This window comes from Zeugodacus cucurbitae, chromosome X, assembly GCF_028554725.1.
Source record: "Zeugodacus cucurbitae isolate PBARC_wt_2022May chromosome X, idZeuCucr1.2, whole genome shotgun sequence".
Taxonomy (NCBI): Eukaryota; Metazoa; Arthropoda; class Insecta; order Diptera; family Tephritidae; genus Zeugodacus; species Zeugodacus cucurbitae.
In genome coordinates, this window is record NC_071672.1 from 21,072,247 (window position 1) to 21,098,206 (window position 25,960).

Consider the following 25,960-nt stretch of genomic DNA (forward strand, 5'->3'; position numbering starts at 1 on the left):
AGACAAGACAAGACAAGACAAGACAAGACAAGACAAGACATGACATGACAAGACAAGACAAGACAAGACAAGACATGACAAGACAAAACAAGACAAGACAAGACAAGACAAGACATGACAAGACAAAAAAAGACAAGACAAAACAACACAACACACGACATGACATGACATGACAAGACAAGACAAGACAAGACAATATAAGACATGACAATACACAACAAGACAAGACAAGACAAGACAAGACAAGACAAGACAAGACAAGACAAGACAAGACAAGACAAGACAAGACAAGACAAGACAAGACAAGACAAGACAAGACAAGACAAGACAAGACATGACAAGACAAAACAAGACAAGACAAAACAACACAACACAACACACGACATGACATGACAAGACAAGACAAGACAAGACAACACACGACAGGACAGGACAAGACAAAGCAACACAAGACACGACATGACATGACATGACAAAGCAACACAATACACGACATGACATGACATGACATGACAAGACAAGACAAAACAACACAACACACGACAGGACAGGACAAGACAAGACAAGACAAGACATGACAAGACAAAACAAGACATGACATGACAAGACAAGACAAGACAAGACAAGACAAGACAATATAAGACATGACAATACACAACAAGACAAGACAAGACAAGACAAGACAAGACAAGACAAGACAAGACAAGACAAGACAAGACAAGACAAGACAAGACAAGACAAGACAAGACAAGACAAGACAAGACAAGACAAGACAAGACAAGACAAGACAAGACAAGACAAGACAAGACAAGACAAGACAAGACAAGACAAGACAAGACAAGACAAGACAAGACAAGACAAGACAAGACAAGACAAGACAAGACAAGACAAGACAAGACAAGACATGACAAGACAAAACAAGACAAGACAAAACAACACAACACACGACATGACATGACATGACAAGACAAGACAAGACAAGACAACACACGACAGGACAGGACAAGACAAAGCAACACAAGACACGACATGACATGACATGACATGACAAGACAAGACAAAACAACACAACACACGACAGGACAGGACAAGACAAAGCAACACAGGACACGACATGACATGACATGACAAAGCAACACAAGACACGACATGACATGACATGACAAGACAAGACAAAACAACACAACACAACACACGACATGACATGACATGACAAGACAAGACAAGACAAGACAATATAAGACATGACAATACACAACAAGACAAGACAAAACAACACAACACACGACATGACAAGACAAGACAAAGCAACACAAGACACGACATGACATGACATGACAAGACAAGACAAAACAACACAACACACGACAGGACAGGACAGGACAAGACAAGAAAAGACAAGAAAAGACAAGACAAGACATGACAAGACAAGACAAAGCAACACAAGACACGACATGACATGACATGACAAGACAAGACAAAACAACACAACACACGACAGGACAGGACAGGACAAGACAAGAAAAGACAAGACAAGACATGACAAGACAAAACAACACAACACACGACATGACATCACAAGACAAGATAAGACAATATAAGAAATGACAAGACAAAACAACACAACACACGACATGACATTACATGACAAAACAAGACAAGACAAGACAACATAAAACAAGACAAGACAAGACAAGACAAGACAAGACAAGACAAGACAAGACAAGACAAGACAAGACAAGACAAGACAACACAAGACAAGACAAGACAAGACAAAACAAGACAAGACAAGACAAGACAAGACAAGACAAGACAAGACAAGACAAGACAAGACAAGACAAGACAAGACAAGACAAGACAAGACAAGACAAGACAACACAAGACAAGACAAGACAAGACAAAACAAGACAAGACAAGACAAGACAAGATAAGACAAAGCAACACAAGACACGACATGACATGACATGACAAGACAAGACAAAACAACACAACACACGACAGGACAGGACAAGACAAGAGAAGACAAGACAAGACATAACACGACAAAACAACACAAGACAAGACAAAACAACACAACACACGACATGACATTACATGAGAAAACAAGACAATACAAGACAAGACAAAACAAGACAAGACAAGACATGACAAGACAAGACAAGACAAGACAAGACAAGACAAGACAAGACAAGACAAGACAAGACAAGACAAGACAAGACAAGACAAGACAAGACAAGACAAGACAAGACAAGACAAGACAAGACAAGACAAGACAAGACAAGACAAGACAAGACAAGACAAGACAAAACAAGACCAGACAAGACAAGACAAGGCAAGATAAGGCAAGACAAGACAAGACAAGACAAGACAAGACAAAACAACACAACACAACACATGACATGACATGACAAGACAAAACAACACAACACACGACATGACATCACAAGACAAGACAAGACAAGACAATATAAGACATGACAAGACAAAACAACACAACACACGACATGACAAGACAAGACAAGGAGAAGACAAGACAAGACAAAACAACACAACACACGACATGACATTACATGACAAAACAAGACAAGACAACACAACATAAAACAAGACAAGACAAGACAACACAAGACAAGACAAGACAAGACAAGACAAGACAAGACAAGACAAGACAAGACAAGACAAGACAAGACAAGACAAGACAAGACAAGACAAGACAAGACAACACAAGACAAGACAAGACAAGACAAGACAAGACATGACAAGACAAAACAAGACAAGACAAAACAACACAACACACGACATGACATGACATGACAAGACAAGACAAGACAAGACAAGACAATATAAGACATGACAATACACAACAAGACAAGACAAAACAACACAACACACGACATGACAAGACAAGACAAGACAATATAAGACAAGACAAGACAAGACAAGACAAAACAAGACCAGACAAGACAAGACAAGGCAAGATAAGGCAAGACAAGACAAGACAAGACAAGACAAGACAAGACAAGACAAAACAACACAACACAACACATGACATGACATGACAAGACAAAACAACACAACACACGACATGACATCACAAGACAAGACAAGACAAGACAAGACAATATAAGACATGACAAGACAAAACAACACAACACACGACATGACATTACATGACAAAACAAGACAAGACAACACAACATAAAACAAGACAAGACAAGACAACACAACACAAGACAAGACAAGACAAGACAAGACAAGACAAGACAAGACAAGACAAGACAAGACAAGACAAGACAAGACAAGACAAGACAAGACAAGACAAGACACGACAAGACAAGACATGACAAGACAAAACAAGACAAGACAAGACAAGACAAGACAAGACAAGACAAGACAAGACAAGACAAGACAAGACAAGACAAGACAAGACAAGACATGACAAGACAAGACAAGACAAGACAAGACAATATAAGACATGACAATACACAACAAGACAAGACAAAACAACACAACACACGACATGACAAGACAAGACAAGACAATATAAGACATGACAATACACAACAAGACAAGACAAAACAACACAACACACGACATGACAAGACAAGACAAGACAAGACAAGACAAAGCAACACAAGACACGACATGACATGACATGACAAGACAAGACAAAACAACACAACACACGACAGGACAGGACAAGACAAGACAAGACAAGACAAGACAAGACAAGACAAGACAAGACAAGACAAGACAAGACAATATAAGACATGACAACACAACACACGACATGACAAGACAAGACAAGACAAGACAAGACAAGACAAGACAAGACAAGACAAGACAAGACAAGACAAGACAAGACAAGACAAGACAAGACAAGACAAGACAAGACAAGACAAGACAAGACAAGACAAGACAAGACAAGACAAGACAAGACAAGACAAGACAAGACAAGACAAGACAAGACAAGACAAGACAAGACAAGACAAGACAAGACAAGACAAGACAAGACAAGACAAGACAAGACAAGACAAGACAAGACAAGACAAGACAAGACAAGACAAGACAAGACAAGACAAGACAAGACAAGACAAGACAAGACAAGACAAGACAAGACAAGACAAGACAAGACAAGACAAGACAAGACAAGACAAGACAAGACAAGACAAGACAAGACAAGACAAGACAAGACAAGACAAGACAAGACAAGACAAGACAAGACAAGACAAGACAAGACAAGACAAGACAAGACAAGACAAGACAAGACAAGACAAGACAAGACAAGACAAGACAAGACAAGACAAGACAAGACAAGACAAGACAAGACAAGACAAGACAAGACAAGACAAAACAAGACAAGACAAAACAACACAACACACGACATGACATGACATGACAAGACAAGACAAGACAACACACGACAGGACAGGACAAGACAAAGCAACACAAGACACGACATGACATGACATGACAAAGCAACACAACACACGACATGACATGACATGACATGACAAGACAAGACAAAACAACACAACACACGACAGGACAGGACAAGACAAAGCAACACAAGACACGACATGACATGACATGACAAAGCAACACAAGACACGACATGACATGACATGACAAGACAAGACAAGACAAGACAAGACAAGACAATATAAGACATGACAATACACAACAAGACAAGACAAAACAAGACAAGACATGACAAGACAAAACAAGACAAGACAAAACAACACAACACACGACAGGACAGGACAAGACAAAGCAACACAAGACACGACATGACATGACATGACAAAGCAACACAACACACGACATGACATGACATGACATGACAAGACAAGACAAAACAACACAACACACGACAGGACAGGAGAAGACAAAGCAACACAAGACACGACATGACATGACATGACAAAGCCACACAAGACACGACATGACATGACAAGACATGACAAGACAAGACAAGACAAGACAAGACAATATAAGACATGACAATACACAACAAGACAAGACAAAACAAGACAAGACAAGACAAGACAAGACAAGACAAGACAAGACAAGAAAAAGACAAGACAAGACAAGACAAGACAAGACAAGACAAGACAAGACAAGACAAGACAAGACAAGACAATATAAGACATGACAATACACGACAAGACAAGACAAAACAAGACAAGACAAGACAAGACAAGACAAGACAAGACAAGACAAGACAAGACAAGACAAGACAAGACAAGACAAGACAAGACAAGACAAGACAAGACAAGACAAGACAATATAAGACATGACAATACACAACAAGACAAGACAAAACAAGACAAGACAAGACAAGACAAGACAAGACAAGACAAGACAAGACAAGACAAGACAAGACAAGACAAGACAAGACAAGACAAGACAAGACAAGACAAGACAAGACAATATAAGACATGACAATACACAACAAGACAAAACAACACAACACACGACATGACAAGACATGACAAGACAAGACAAGACAAGACAAGACAATATAAGACATGACAATACACAACAAGACAAAACAAGACAAGACAAGACAAGACAAGACAAGACAAGACAAGACAAGACAAGACAAGACAAGACAAGACAAGACAAGACAAGACAAGACAAGACAAGACAAGACAAGACAAGACAAGACAAGACAAGACAAGACAAGACAAGACAAGACAAGACAAGACAAGACAAGACAAGACAAGACAAGACAAGACAAGACAAGACAAGACAAGACAAGACAAGACACGACATGACATGACATGACAAAGCAACGCAACACACGACATGACATGACATGACAAGACAAGACAAGACAAGACAAAACAAGACAAGACAAAACAACACAACACACGACATGACATGACATGACAAGACAAGACAAGACAAGACAAGACAAGACAAGACAATATAAGACATGACAATACACAACAAGACAAGACAAAACAAGACAAGACAAGACAAGACAAGACAAGACAAGACAAGACAAGACAAGACAAGACATGACAATACACAACAAGACAAGACAAGACAAGACAAGACAAGACAAGACAAGACAAGACAAGACAAGACAAGACAAGACAAGACAAGACAAGACAAGACAAGACAAGACAAGACAAGACAAGACAAGACAAGACAAGACAAGACAAGACAAGACAAGACAAGACAAGACAAGACAAGACAAGACAAGACAAGACAAGACAAGACATGACAAGACACGACATGACATGACATGACAAAGCAACGCAACACACGACATGACATGACATGACATGACAAGACAAGACAAAACAACACAACACACGACAGGACAGGACAAGACAAAGCAACACAAGACACGACATGACATGACATGACAAAGCAACACAAGACACGACATGACATGACATGACAAGACAAGACAAGACAAGACAAGAAAAGACAAGACAAGACAAGACAAGACAAGACAAGACAAGACAAGACAAGACAAGACAAGACAAGACAAGACAAGACAATATAAGACATGACAATACACAACAAGACAAGACAAAACAAGACAAGACAAGACAAGACAAGACAAGACAAGACAAGACAATATAAGACATGACAATACACAACAAGACAAGACAAAACAACACAACACACGACATGACAAGACATGACAAGACAAGACAAGACAAGACAAGACAATATAAGACATGACAATACACAACAAGACAAGACAAAACAAGACAAGACAAGACAAGACAAGACAAGACAAGACAAGACAAGACAAGACAAGACAAGACAAGACAAGACAAGACAAAGCAACACAAGACACGACATGACATGACATGACAAAGCAACGCAACACACGACATGACATGACATGACATGACAAGACAAGACAAAACAACACAACACACGACAGGACAGGACAAGACAAAGCAACACAAGACACGACATGACATGACATGACAAAGCAACACAAGACACGACATGACATGACATGACAAGACAAGACAAGACAAGACAAGACAAGAAAAGACAAGACAAGACAAGACAAGACAAGACAAGACAAGACAAGACAAGACAAGACAAGACAAGACAAGACAAGACAAGACAAGACAAGACAAGACAAGACAAGACAAGACAAGACAAGACAAGACAAGACAAGACAAGACAAGACAAAACAACACAACATACGACATGACATGACATGACAAGACAAGACAAGACAAGACAAGACAACACACGACAGGACAGGACAAGACAAAGCAACACAAGACACGACATGACATGACATGACAAAGCAACACAACACACGACATGACATGACATGACATGACAAGACAAGACAAAACAACACAACACACGACAGGACAGGACAAGACAAAGCAACACAAGACACGACATGACATGACATGACAAAGCAACACAAGACACGACATGACATGACATGACAAGACAAGACAAAACAACACAACACACGACAGGACAGGACAAGACGAGGAGAAGACAAGACACGACATGACATGACATGACAAAGCAAAACAAGACACGACATGACATGACATGACAAAGCAACACAAGACATGACATGACAAGACAAAACAAGACAAGACAAAACAACACAACACACGACATGACATGACATGACAAGACAAGACAAGACAAGACAAGACAATATAAGACATGACAATACACAACAAGACAAGACAAAACAACACAACACACGACATGACAAGACATGACAAGACAAGACAAGACAAGACAAGACAATATAAGACATGACAATACACAACAAGACAAGACAAAACAAGACAAGACAAGACAAGACAAGACAAGACAAGACAAGACAAGACAAGACATGACAAGACAAGACAAGACAAGACAAGACATGACAAGACAAAACAAGACAAGACAAGACAAGACAAGACATGACAAGACAAAAAAAGACAAGACAAAACAACACAACACACGACATGACATGACATGACAAGACAAGACAAGACAAGACAAGACAATATAAGACATGACAATACACAACAAGACAAGACAAGACAAGACAAGACAAGACAAGACAAGACAAGACAAGACAAGACAAGACAAGACAAGACAAGACAAGACAAGACAAGACAAGACAAGACAAGACAAGACAAGACAAGACAAGACAAGACAAGACAAGACAAGACAAGACAAGACATGACAAGACAAAACAAGACAAGACAAAACAACACAACACACGACATGACATGACATGACAAGACAAGACAAGACAAGACAACACACGACAGGACAGGACAAGACAAAGCAACACAAGACACGACATGACATGACATGACAAAGCAACACAATACACGACATGACATGACATGACATGACAAGACAAGACAAAACAACACAACACACGACAGGACAGGACAAGACAAGACAAGACAAGACATGACAAGACAAAACAAGACATGACATGACAAGACAAGACAAGACAAGACAAGACAAGACAATATAAGACATGACAATACACAACAAGACAAGACAAGACAAGACAAGACAAGACAAGACAAGACAAGACAAGACAAGACAAGACAAGACAATATAAGACATGACAATACACAACAAGACAAGACAAAACAACACAACACACGACATGACAAGACATGACAAGACAAGACAAGACAAGACAAGACAATATAAGACATGACAATACACAACAAGACAAGACAAAACAAGACAAGACAAGACAAGACAAGACAAGACAAGACAAGACAAGACAAGACAAGACAAGACATGACAAGACAAGACAAGACAAGACAAGACATGACAAGACAAAACAAGACAAGACAAGACAAGACAAGACATGACAAGACAAAAAAAGACAAGACAAAACAACACAACACACGACATGACATGACATGACAAGACAAGACAAGACAAGACAAGACAATATAAGACATGACAATACACAACAAGACAAGACAAGACAAGACAAGACAAGACAAGACAAGACAAGACAAGACAAGACAAGACAAGACAAGACAAGACAAGACAAGACAAGACAAGACAAGACATGACAAGACAAAACAAGACAAGACAAAACAACACAACACACGACATGACATGACATGACAAGACAAGACAAGACAAGACAACACACGACAGGACAGGACAAGACAAAGCAACACAAGACACGACATGACATGACATGACAAAGCAACACAATACACGACATGACATGACATGACATGACAAGACAAGACAAAACAACACAACACACGACAGGACAGGACAAGACAAGACAAGACAAGACATGACAAGACAAAACAAGACATGACATGACAAGACAAGACAAGACAAGACAAGACAAGACAATATAAGACATGACAATACACAACAAGACAAGACAAGACAAGACAAGACAAGACAAGACAAGACAAGACAAGACAAGACAAGACAAGACAAGACAAGACAAGACAAGACAAGACAAGACAAGACAAGACAAGACAAGACAAGACAAGACAAGACAAGACAAGACAAGACAAGACAAGACAAGACAAGACAAGACAAGACAAGACAAGACAAGACAAGACATGACAAGACAAAACAAGACAAGACAAAACAACACAACACACGACATGACATGACATGACAAGACAAGACAAGACAAGACAACACACGACAGGACAGGACAAGACAAAGCAACACAAGACACGACATGACATGACATGACATGACAAGACAAGACAAAACAACACAACACACGACAGGACAGGACAAGACAAAGCAACACAGGACACGACATGACATGACATGACAAAGCAACACAAGACACGACATGACATGACATGACAAGACAAGACAAAACAACACAACACAACACACGACATGACATGACATGACAAGACAAGACAAGACAAGACAATATAAGACATGACAATACACAACAAGACAAGACAAAACAACACAACACACGACATGACAAGACAAGACAAAGCAACACAAGACACGACATGACATGACATGACAAGACAAGACAAAACAACACAATACACGACAGGACAGGACAGGACAAGACAAGAAAAGACAAGACAAGACATGACAAGACAAGACAAAGCAACACAAGACACGACATGACATGACATGACAAGACAAGACAAAACAACACAACACACGACAGGACAGGACAGGACAAGACAAGAAAAGACAAGACAAGACATGACAAGACAAAACAACACAACACACGACATGACATCACAAGACAAGATAAGACAATATAAGAAATGACAAGACAAAACAACACAACACACGACATGACATTACATGACAAAACAAGACAAGACAAGACAACATAAAACAAGACAAGACAAGACAAGACAAGACAAGACAAGACAAGACAAGACAAGACAAGACAAGACAAGACAACACAAGACAAGACAAGACAAGACAAAACAAGACAAGACAAGACAAGACAAGACAAGACAAGACAAGACAAGACAAGACAAGACAAGACAAGACAAGACAAGACAAGACAAGACAACACAAGACAAGACAAGACAAGACAAAACAAGACAAGACAAGACAAGACAAGATAAGACAAAGCAACACAAGACACGACATGACATGACATGACAGGACAGGACAAGACAAGAGAAGACAAGACAAGACATAACACGACAAAACAACACAAGACAAGACAAAACAACACAACACACGACATGACATTACATGAGAAAACAAGACAATACAAGACAAGACAAAACAAGACAAGACAAGACATGACAAGACAAGACAAGACAAGACAAGACAAGACAAGACAAGACAAGACAAGACAAGACAAGACAAGACAAGACAAGACAAGACAAGACAAGACAAGACAAGACAAGACAAGACAAGACAAGACAACACAAGACAAGACAAGACAAGACAAAACAAGACCAGACAAGACAAGACAAGGCAAGATAAGGCGAGACAAGACAAGACAAGACAAGACAAGACAAAACAACACAACACAACACATGACATGACATGACAAGACAAAACAACACAACACACGACATGACATCACAAGACAAGACAAGACAAGACAATATAAGACATGACAAGACAAAACAACACAACACACGACATGACAAGACAAGACAAGGAGAAGACAAGACAAGACAAAACAACACAACACACGACATGACATTACATGACAAAACAAGACAAGACAACACAACATAAAACAAGACAAGACAAGACAACACAAGACAAGACAAGACAAGACAAGACAAGACAAGACAAGACAAGACAAGACAAGACAAGACAAGACAAGACAAGACAAGACAAGACAACACAAGACAAGACAAGACAAGACAAGACAAGACATGACAAGACAAAACAAGACAAGACAAAACAACACAACACACGGCATGACATGACATGACAAGACAAGACAAGACAAGACAAGACAAGACAAGACAAGACAAGACAAGCCAAGACAAGACAAGACAAGACAAGACAAGACAAGACATGACAAGACAAAACAAGACAAAACAACACAACACACGACATGACATGACATGACAAGACAAGACAAGACAAGACAACACACGACAGGACAGGACAAGACAAAGCAACACAAGACACGACATGACATGACATGACAAAGCAACACAAGACACGACATGACATGACATGACAAGACAAGACAAGACAAGACAAGACAAGAAAAGACAAGACAAGACAAGACAAGACAAGACAAGACAAGACAAGACAAGACAAGACAAGACAAGACAAGACAAGACAAGACAAGACAAGACAAGACAAGACAAGACAAGACAAGACAAGACAAGACAAGACAAGACAAGACAAGACAAAACAACACAACATACGACATGACATGACATGACAAGACAAGACAAGACAAGACAAGACAACACACGACAGGACAGGACAAGACAAAGCAACACAAGACACGACATGACATGACATGACAAAGCAACACAACACACGACATGACATGACATGACATGACAAGACAAGACAAAACAACACAACACACGACAGGACAGGACAAGACAAAGCAACACAAGACACGACATGACATGACATGACAAAGCAACACAAGACACGACATGACATGACATGACAAGACAAGACAAAACAACACAACACACGACAGGACAGGACAAGACGAGGAGAAGACAAGACACGACATGACATGACATGACAAAGCAAAACAAGACACGACATGACATGACATGACAAAGCAACACAAGACATGACATGACAAGACAAAACAAGACAAGACAAAACAACACAACACACGACATGACATGACATGACAAGACAAGACAAGACAAGACAAGACAATATAAGACATGACAATACACAACAAGACAAGACAAAACAACACAACACACGACATGACAAGACATGACAAGACAAGACAAGACAAGACAAGACAATATAAGACATGACAATACACAACAAGACAAGACAAAACAAGACAAGACAAGACAAGACAAGACAAGACAAGACAAGACAAGACAAGACATGACAAGACAAGACAAGACAAGACAAGACATGACAAGACAAAACAAGACAAGACAAGACAAGACAAGACATGACAAGACAAAAAAAGACAAGACAAAACAACACAACACACGACATGACATGACATGACAAGAAAGGACAAGACAAGACAAGACAATATAAGACATGACAATACACAACAAGACAAGACAAGACAAGACAAGACAAGACAAGACAAGACAAGACAAGACAAGACAAGACAAGACAAGACAAGACAAGACAAGACAAGACAAGACAAGACAAGACATGACAAGACAAAACAAGACAAGACAAAACAACACAACACACGACATGACATGACATGACAAGACAAGACAAGACAAGACAACACACGACAGGACAGGACAAGACAAAGCAACACAAGACACGACATGACATGACATGACAAAGCAACACAATACACGACATGACATGACATGACATGACAAGACAAGACAAAACAACACAACACACGACAGGACAGGACAAGACAAGACAAGACAAGACATGACAAGACAAAACAAGACATGACATGACAAGACAAGACAAGACAAGACAAGACAATATAAGACATGACAATACACAACAAGACAAGACAAGACAAGACAAGACAAGACAAGACAAGACAAGACAAGACAAGACAAGACAAGACAAGACAAGACAAGACAAGACAAGACAAGACAAGACAAGACAAGACAAGACAAGACAAGACAAGACAAGACAAGACAAGACAAGACAAGACAAGACATGACAAGACAAAACAAGACAACACACGACATGACATGACATGACATGACAAGACAAGACAAGACAAGACAACACACGACAGGACAGGACAAGACAAAGCAACACAAGACACGACATGACATGACAAGACAAGACAAAACAACACAACACACGACAGGACAGGACAAGACAAAGCAACACAGGACACGACATGACATGACATGACAAAGCAACACAAGACACGACATGACATGACATGACAAGACAAGACAAAACAACACAACACAACACACGACATGACATGACATGACAAGACAAGACAAGACAAGACAATATAAGACATGACAATACACAACAAGACAAGACAAAACAACACAACACACGACATGACAAGACAAGACAAAGCAACACAAGACACGACATGACATGACATGACAAGACAAGACAAAACAACACAACACACGACAGGACAGGACAGGACAAGACAAGAAAAGACAAGACAAGACATGACAAGACAAGACAAAGCAACACAAGACACGACATGACATGACATGACAAGACAAGACAAAACAACACAACACACGACAGGACAGGACAGGACAAGACAAGAAAAGACAAGACAAGACATGACAAGACAAAACAACACAACACACGACATGACATCACAAGACAAGATAAGACAATATAAGAAATGACAAGACAAAACAACACAACACACGACATGACATTACATGACAAAACAAGACAAGACAAGACAACATAAAACAAGACAAGACAAGACAAGACAAGACAAGACAAGACAAGACAAGACAAGACAAGACAAGACAACACAAGACAAGACAAGACAAGACAAAACAAGACAAGACAAGACAAGACAAGACAAGACAAGACAAGACAAGACAAGACAAGACAAGACAAGACAAGACAAGACAAGACAAGACAAGACAAGACAAGACAACACAAGACAAGACAAGACAAGACAAAACAAGACAAGACAAGACAAGACAAGACAAGACAAGACAAGATAAGACAAAGCAACACAAGACACGACATGACATGACATGACAAGACAAGACAAAACAACACAACACACGACAGGACAGGACAAGACAAGAGAAGACAAGACAAGACATAACACGACAAAACAACACAAGACAAGACAAAACAACACAACACACGACATTACATTACATGAGAAAACAAGACAATACAAGACAAGACAAAACAGGACAAGACAAGACATGACAAGACAAGACAAGACAAGACAAGACAAGACAAGACAAGACAAGACAAGACAAGACAAGACAAGACAAGACAAGACAAGACAAGACAAGACAAGACAAGACAAGACAAGACAAGACAAGACAAGACAAGACAAGACAAGACAAGACAAAACAAGACCAGACAAGACAAGACAAGGCAAGACAAGACAAGACAAGACAAGACAAGACAAGACAAGACAAGACAAGACAAGACAAGACAAGACAACACAAGACAAGACAAGACAAGACAAGACATGACAAGACAAAACAAGACAAGACAAAACAACACAACACACGACATGACATGACATGACAAGACAAGACAAGACAAGACAAGACAATATAAGACATGACAATACACAACAAGACAAGACAAAACAACACAACACACGACATGACAAGACTAGACAAGACAATATAAGACAAGACAAGACAAGACAAGACAAAACAAGACCAGACAAGACAAGACAAGACAAGACAAAACAACACAACACACGACATGACAAAACAAGACAAGACAACACAACATAAAACAAGACAAGACAAGACAACACAAGACAAGACAAGACAAGACAAGACAAGACAAGACAAGACAAGACAAGACAAGACAAGACAAGACAAGACAAGACAACACAAGACAAGACAAGACAAGACAAGACAAGACATGACAAGACAAAACAAGACAAGACAAAACAACACAACACACGACATGACATGACATGACAAGACAAGACAAGACAAGACAAGACAATATAAGACATGACAATACACAACAAGACAAGACAAAACAACACAACACACGACATGACAAGACTAGACAAGACAATATAAGACAAGACAAGACAAGACAAGACAAAACAAGACCAGACAAGACAAGACAAGGCAAGATAAGGCAAGACAAGACAAGACAAGACAAGACAAGACAAGACAAGACAAGACAAAACAACACAACACAACACATGACATGACATGACAAGACAAAACAACACAACACACGACATGACATCACAAGACAAGACAAGACAAGACAAGACAATATAAGACATGACAAGACAAAACAACACAACACACGACATGACAAGACAAGACAAGGAGAAGACAAGACAAGACAAAACAACACAACACACGACATGACATTACATGACAAAACAAGACAAGACAACACAACATAAAACAAGACAAGACAAGACAACACAACACAAGACAAGACAAGACAAGACAAGACAAGACAAGACAAGACAAGACAAGACAAGACAAGACAAGACAAGACAAGACAAGACAAGACAAGACAAGACAAGACAAGACAAGACAAGACAAGACAAGACAAGACAAGACAAGACAAGACAAGACAAGACAAGACAAGACATGACAAGACAAAACAAGACAAGACAAGACAAGACAAGACATGACAAGACAAAACAAGACAAGACAAAACAACACAACACACGACATGACATGACATGACAAGACAAGACAAGACAAGACAAGACAATATAAGACATGACAATACACAACAAGACAAGACAAAACAACACAACACACGACATGACAAGACAAGACAAGACAATATAAGACAAGACAAGACAAGACAAGACAAAACAAGACCAGACAAGACAAGACAAGGCAAGATAAGGCAAGACAAGACAAGACAAGACAAGACAAGACAAGACAAGACAAGACATGACAAGACAAAACAAGACAAGACAAAACAACACAACACACGACATGACATGACATGACAAGACAAGACAAGACAAGACAAAACAAGACAAGACAAGACAAGACAAGACATGACAAGACAAAACAAGACAAGACAAAACAACACAACACACGACATGACATGACATGACAAGACAAGACAAGACAAGACAAGACAATATAAGACATGACAATACACAACAAGACAAGACAAAACAACACAACACACGACATGACAAGACAAGACAAGACAATATAAGACAAGACAAGACAAGACAAGACAAAACAAGACCAGACAAGACAAGACAAGGCAAGATAAGGCAAGACAAGACAAGACAAGACAAGACAAGACAAGACAAGACAAAACAACACAACACAACACATGACATGACATGACAAGACAAAACAACACAACACACGACATGACATCACAAGACAAGACAAGACAAGACAAGACAATATAAGACATGACAAGACAAAACAACACAACACACGACATGACAAGACAAGACAAGGAGAAGACAAGACAAGACAAAACAACACAACACACGACATGACATTACATGACAAAACAAGACAAGACAACACAACATAAAACAAGACAAGACAAGACAACACAACACAAGACAAGACAAGACAAGACAAGACAAGACAAGACAAGACAAGACAAGACAAGACAAGACAAGACAAGACAAGACAAGACAAGACAAGACAAGACAAGACAAGACAAGACAAGACATGACAAGACAAAACAAGACAAGACAAGACAAGACAAGACAAGACAAGACAAGACAAGACAAGACAAGACAAGACAAGACAAGACATGACAAGACAAAACAAGACAAGACAAGACAAGACAAGACATGACAAGACAAAACAAGACAAGACAAAACAACACAACACACGACATGACATGACATGACAAGACAAGACAAGACAAGACAAGACAATATAAGACATGACAATACACAACAAGACAAGACAAAACAACACAACACACGACATGACAAGACAAGACAAGACAATATAAGACATGACAATACACAACAAGACAAGACAAAACAACACAACACACGACATGACAAGACAAGACAAGACAAGACAAGACAAAGCAACACAAGACACGACATGACATGACATGACAAGACAAGACAAAACAACACAACACACGACAGGACAGGACAAGACAAGACAAGACAAGACAAGACAAGACAAAACAACACAACACAACACATGACATGACATGACAAGACAAGACAGGACAAGACAAAACAAGACAAGACAAAACAACACAACACACGACATGACATCACAAGACAAGACAAGACAATATAAGATATGACAAGACAAAACAACACAACACACGACATGACATCACAAGACAAGACAAGACAATATAAGACATGACAAGACAAAACAACACAACACACGACATGACATTACATGACAAAACAAGACAAGACAACATAAAACAAGACAAGACAAGACAAAACAACACAACACAACACATGACATGACATGACAAGACAAGACAGGACAAGACAAAACAAGACAAGACAAGACAAGACAAGACAAGACAAGACAAGACAAGACAAGACAAGACAAGACAAGACAAGACAAGACAAGACAAGACAAGACAAGACAAGACAAGACAATATAAGACATGACAATACACAACAAGACAAGACAAAACAACACAACACACGACATGACAAGACAAGACAAGACAACACAAGACAAGACAAGACAAGACAAGACAAGACAAGACAAGACAAGACAAGACAAGACAAGACAAGACAAGACAAGACAAGACAAGACAAGACAAGACAAGACAAGACAAGACAAGACAAGACAAGACAAGACAAGGCAAGACAAGACAAGACAAGACAAGACAAGACAAGACATGACAAGACAAGATAGGACATGACAAGACAAAGCAAGACAAGACAAAACAACACAACACACGTCAGGACAGGACAAGACAAGACAAGACAAGACGAGGCAACACAAGACAAGACAAGACAAGACATGACAAGACAAGACAAGACAGGACAGGACAAGACATGACAAGACAAAACAACACAACACACGACATGACATCACAAGACAAGACAAGACAAGACAAGACAAAACAAGACAAGACAAGACAAGACAAGACAAGACAAGACAAGACATGACAAGACAAAACAACACAACACACGACATGACATCACAAGACAAGATAAGACAAGACAAGACAATATAAGAAATGACAAGACAAAACAACACAACACACGACATGACATTACATGACAAAACAAGACAAGACAAGACAACATAAAACAAGACAAGACAAGACAAGACAAGACAAGACAAGACAAGACAAGACAAGACAAGACAAGACAAGACAAGACAAGACAAGACAAGACAAGACAAGACAAGACAAGACAAGACAAGACAAGACAATATAAGAAATGACAAGACAAAACAACACAACACACGACATGACATTACATGACAAAACAAGACAAGACAAGACAACATAAAACAAGACAAGACAAGACAAGACAAGACAAGACAAGACAAGACAAGACAAGACAAGACTAGACATGACAAGACAAAACAAGACAAGACAAAACAACACAACACACGACATGACATGACATGACAAGACAAGACAAGACAAGACAATATAAGACATGACAATACACAACAAGACAAGACAAAACAACACAACACACGACATGACAAGACAAGACAAGACAAGACAAAGCACCACAAGACACGACATGACATGACATGACAAGACAAGACAAAACAACACAACACACGACAGGACAGGACAAGACAAGAGAAGACAAGACAAGACATAACACGACAAAACAACACAAGACAAGACAAAACAACACAACACACGACATGACATTACATGAGAAAACAAGACAATACAAGACAAGACAAGACAAGACAAGACAAGACAAGACAAGACAAGACAAGACAAGACAAGACAAGACAAGACAAGACAAGACAAGACAAGACAAGACAAGACAAGACAAGACAAGACCAGACAAGACAAGACAAGGCAAGATAAGGCAAGACAAGACAAGACAAGACAAGACATGACAAGACAAAACAAGACAAGACAAAACAACACAACACACGACATGACATGACATGACAAGACAAGACAAGACAAGACAAGACAAGACAATATAAGACATGACAATACACAACAAGACAAGACAAAACAACACAACACACGACATGACAAGACAAGACAAGACAATATAAGACATGACAATACACAACAAGACAAGACAAAACAACACAACACACGACATGAGAAGACAAGACAAGACAATATAAGACATGACAATACACAACAAGACAAGACAAAACAACACAACACACGACATGACAAGACAAGACAAGACAAGACAAAGCAACACAAGACACGACATGACATGACAAGACAAGACAAAACAACACAACACACGACAGGACAGGACAAGACAAGACAAGACAAGACAAAACAACACAACACAACACATGACATGACATGACAAGACAAGACAGGACAAGACAAAACAAGACAAGACAAAACAACACAACACACGACATGACATCACAAGACAAGACAAGGCAATATAAGACATGACAAGACAAGACAAGACAAGACAAGACAATATAAGACATGACAATACACAACAAGACAAGACAAAACAACACAACACACGACATGACAAGACAAGACAAGACAATATAAGACATGACAATACACAACAAGACAAGACAAAACAACACAACACACGACATGACAAGACAAGACAAGACAATATAAGACATGACAATACACAACAAGACAAGACAAAACAACACAACACACGACATGACAAGACAAGACAAGACAAGACAAAGCAACACAAGACACGACATGACATGACATGACAAGACATGACAAAACAACACAACACACGACAGGACAGGACAAGACAAGACAAGACAAGACAAGACAAGACAAAACAACACAACACAACACATGACATGACATGACAAGACAAGACAGGACAAGACAAAACAAGACAAGACAAAACAACACAACACACGACATGACATCACAAGACAAGACAAGACAAAGCAACACAAGACACGACATGACATGACATGACAAGACAAGACAAAACAACACAACACACGACAGGACAGGACAAGACAAGACAAGACAAGACAAGACAAGACAAAACAACACAACACAACACATGACATGACATGACAAGACAAGACAGGACAAGACAAAACAACACAACACACGACATGACATCACAAGACAAGACAAGACAATATAAGACATGACAAGACAAAACAACACAACACACGACATGACATCACAAGACAAGACAAGACAATATAAGACATGACAAGACAAAACAACACAACACACGACATGACATTACATGACAAAACAAGACAAGACAACACAAGACAAGACAAGACAAGACAACACAAGACAAGACAAGACAAAACAACACAACACATGACATGACATGACAAGACAAGACAGGACAAGACAAAACAAGACAAGACAAGACAAGACAAGACAAGACAAGACAAGACAAGACAAGACAAGACAAGACAAGACAAGACAAGACAAGACAAGACAAGACAAGACAAGACAAGACAATATAAGACATGACAATACACAACAAGACAAGACAAAACAACACAACACACGACATGACAAGACAAGACAAGACAACACAAGACAAGACAAGACAAGACAAGACAAGACAAGACAAGACAAGACAAGACAAGACAAGACAAGACAAGACAAGACAAGACAAGACAAGACTAGACAAGACAAGACAAGACAAGACAAGACAAGACTAGACAAGACAAGACAAGACAAGACAAGACAAGACAAGACAAGACAAGACAAGACAAGACAAGACAAGACAAGGCAAGACAAGACAAGACAAGACAAGACAAGACAAGACAAGACATGACAAGACAAGATAGGACATGACAAGACAAAGCAAGACAAGACAAAACAACACAACACACGTCAGGACAGGACAAGACAAGACAAGACAAGACGAGGCAACACAAGACAAGACAAGACAAGACAAGACATGACAAGACAAGACAAGACAGTACAGGACAGGACAAGACATGACAAGACAAAACAACACAACACACGACATGACATCACAAGACAAGACAAGACAAGACAAGACAAGACAAGACAAGACAAGACAAGACATGACAAGACAAGATAGGACATGACAAGACAAAGCAAGACAAGACAAAACAACACAACACACGTCAGGACAGGACAAGACAAGACAAGACAAGATAGGACATGACAAGACAAAGCAACACAAGACACGACATGACATGACATGGCAAGACAAGACAAAACAACACAACACACGACAGGACAGGACAAGACAAGAGAAGACAAGACAAGACATAACACGACAAAACAACACAAGACAAGACAAAACAACACAACACACGACATGACATTACATGAGAAAACAAGACAATACAAGACAAGACAAAACAAGACAAGACAAGACATGACAAGACATGACAAGACAAGACAAGACAAGACAAGACAAGACAAGACAAGACAAGACAAGACAAGACAAGACAAGACAAGACAAGACAAGACAAGACAAGACAAGACAAGACAAGACAAGACAAGACAAGACAAGACAAGACAAGACAAGACAAGACAAGACAAGACAAGACAAGACAAGACAAGACAAGACAAGACAAGACAAGACAAGACAAGACAAGACAAGACAAGACAAGACAAGACAAGACAAGACAAGACAAGACAAGACAAGACAAGACAAGACAAGACAAGACAAGACAAGACAAGACAAGACAAGACAAGACAAGACAAGACAAGACAAGACAAGACAAGACAAGACAAGACAAGACAAGACAAGACAAGACAAGACAAGACAAGACAAGACAAGACAAGACAAGACAAGACAAGACAAGACAAGACAAGACAAGACAAGACAAGACAAGACAAGACAAGACAAGACAAGACAAGACCAGACAAGACAAGACAAGGCAAGATAAGGCAAGACAAGACAAGACAAGACAAGACAAGACAAGACAAAACAAAACAACACAACACATGACATGACATGACAAGACAAGACAGGACAAGACAAAACAAGACAAGACAAAACAACACAACACACGACATGACATCACAAGACAAGACAAGACAAGACAAGACAATATAAGACATGACAAGACAAAACAACACAACACTCGACATGACAAGAAAAGACAAGGAGAAGACAAGACAAGACAAAACAACACAACACACGACATGACATTACATGACAAAACAAGACAAGACAACACAACATAAAACAAGACAAGACAAGACAAGACAACACAAGACAACACAAGACAAGACAAGACAAGACAAGACAAGACAAGACAAGACAAGACAAGACAAGACAAGACAAGACAAGACAAGACAAGACAAGACAAGACAAGACAAGACAAGACAAGACAAGACAAGACAAGACAAGACAAGACAAGACAAGACAAGACAAGACATGACAAGACAAAACAAGACAAGACAAGACATGACAAGACAAAACAAGACAAGACAAAACAACACAACACACGATATGACATGACAAGACAAGACAAGACAAGACAAGACAATATAAGACATGACAATACACAACAAGACAAGACAAAACAACATATGACATGACATGACAAGACAAGACAGGACAAGACAAAACAAGACAAGACCAGACAAGACAAGACAAGACAAGACAAGACAAGACAAGACAAGACAAGACAAGACAAGACATGACAATACACAACAAGACAAGACAAAACAACACAACACACGACATGACAAGACAAGACAAGACAACACAAGACAAGACAAGACAAGACAAGACAAGACAAGACAAGACAAGACAAGACAAGACAAGACAAGACAAGACAAGACAAGACAAGACAAGACAAGACAAGACAAGACAAGACAAGACAAGACAAGACAAGACAAGACAAGACAAGACAAGACAAGACAAGGCAAGACAAGACAAGACAAGACAAGACAAGACAAGACATGACAAGACAAGATAGGACATGACAAGACAAAGCAAGACAAGACAAAACAACACAACACACGTCAGGACAGCACAAGACAAGACAAGACAAGACGAGGCAACACAAGCCAAGACAAGACAAGACAAGACATGACAAGACAAGACAAGACAAGACAGGACAGGACATGACAAGACAAAACAACACAACGCACGACATGACATCACAAGACAAGACAAGACAAGACAAGACAAGACAAGACAAGACAAGACAAGACATGACAAGACAAAACAAGACAAGACAAGACAAGACAAGACATGACAAGACAAAACAAGACAAGACAAAACAACACAACACACGACATGACATGACATGACAAGACAAGACAAGACAAGACAATATAAGACATGACAATACACAACAAGACAAGACAAAACAACACAACACACGACATGACAAGACAAGACAAGACAAGACAAAGCAACACAAGACACGACATGACATGACATGACAAGACAAGACAAGACAAGACAAGACATGACAAGACAAAACAAGACAAGACAAGACAAGACAAGACATGACAAGACAAGACAAAGCAACACAAGACACGACATGACATGACATGACAAGACAAGACAAGACAAGACAAGACAAGACAAGACAAGACAAGACAAGACAAGACAAGACAAGGCAAGACAAGACAAGACAAGACAAGGCAAGACAAGACAAGACAAGACAAGACAAGACAAGACAAGACAAGACATGACAAGACAAGATAGGACATGACAAGACAAAGCAAGACAAGACAAAACAACACAACACACGTCAGGACAGGACAAGACAAGACAAGACAAGACGAGGCAACACAAGACAAGACAAGACAAGACAAGACATGACAAGACAAGACAAGACAGGACAGGACAAGACATGACAAGACAAAACAACAAAACACACGACATGACATCACAAGACAAGACAAGACAAGACAAGACAAGACAAGACAAGACAAGACAAGACAAGACAAGACAAGACAAGACAAGACAAGACAAGACAAGACAAGACATGACAAGACAAAACAACACAACACACGACATGACTTCACAAGACAAGATAAGACAAGACAAGACAATATAAGAAATGACAAGACAAAACAACACAACACACGACATGACATTACATGACAAAACAAGACAAGACAAGACAACATAAAACAAGACAAGACAAGACAAGACAAGACAAGACAAGACAAGACAAGACAAGACAAGACAAGACAAGACAAGACAAGACAAGACAAGACAAGACAAGACAAGACAAGACAAGACAAGACAAGACAAGACAAGACAAGACAAGACAAGACAAGACAAGACAAGACAAGACAAGACAAGACAAGACAAGACAAGACAAGACAAGACAAGACAAGACAAGACAAGACAAGACAAGACAAGACAAGACAAGACAAGACAAGACAAGACAAGACAAGACAAGACAAGACAAGACAAGACAAGACAAGACAAGACAAGACAAGACAAGACAAGACAAGACAAGACAAGACATGACAAGACAAAACAAGACAAGACAAAACAACACAACACACGACATGACATGACATGACAAGACAAGACAAGACAAGACAAGACAATATAAGACATGACAATACACAACAAGACAAGACAAAACAACACAACACACGACATGACAAGACAAGACAAGACAAGACAAAGCACCACAAGACACGACATGACATGACATGACAAGACAAGACAAAACAACACAACACACGACAGGACAGGACAAGACAAGAGAAGACAAGACAAGACATAACACGACAAAACAACGCAAGACAAGACAAAACAACACAACACACGACATGACATTACATGAGAAAACAAGACAATACAAGACAAGACAAAACAAGACAAGACAAGACATGACAAGACAAGACAAGACAAGACAAGACAAGACAAGACAATATAAGACATGACAATACACAACAAGAAAGACAAAACAACACAACACACGACATGACAAGACAAGACAAGACAACACAAGACAAGACAAGGCAAGACAAGACAAGACAAGACAAGACAAGACAAGACAAGACAAGACAAGACAAGACAAGACAAGACAAGACAAGACAAGACAAGGCAAGACAAGACAAGACAAGACAAGACAAGACATGACAAGACAAGATAGGACATGACAAGACAAAGCAAGACAAGACAAAACAACACAACAGACGTCAGGACAGCACAAGACAAGACAAGACAAGACGAGGCAACACAAGACAAGACAAGACAAGACAAGACATGACAAGACAAGACAAGACAGGACAGGACAAGACATGACAAGACAAAACAACACAACACACGACAGGACATCACAAGACAAGACAAGACAAGACAAGACAAGACAAGACAAGACAAGACAAGACAAGACAAGACAAGACAAGACAAGACAAGACAAGACAAGACAAGACAAGACAAGACAAGACAAGACAAGACAAGACAAGACAAGACAAGACAAGACAAGACATGACAAGACAAGATAGGACATGACAAGACAAAGCAAGACAAGACAAAACAACACAACACACGTCAGGGCAGGACAAGACAAGACAAGACAAGACAAGACAAGACAAGACAAGACAAGACAAGACAAGA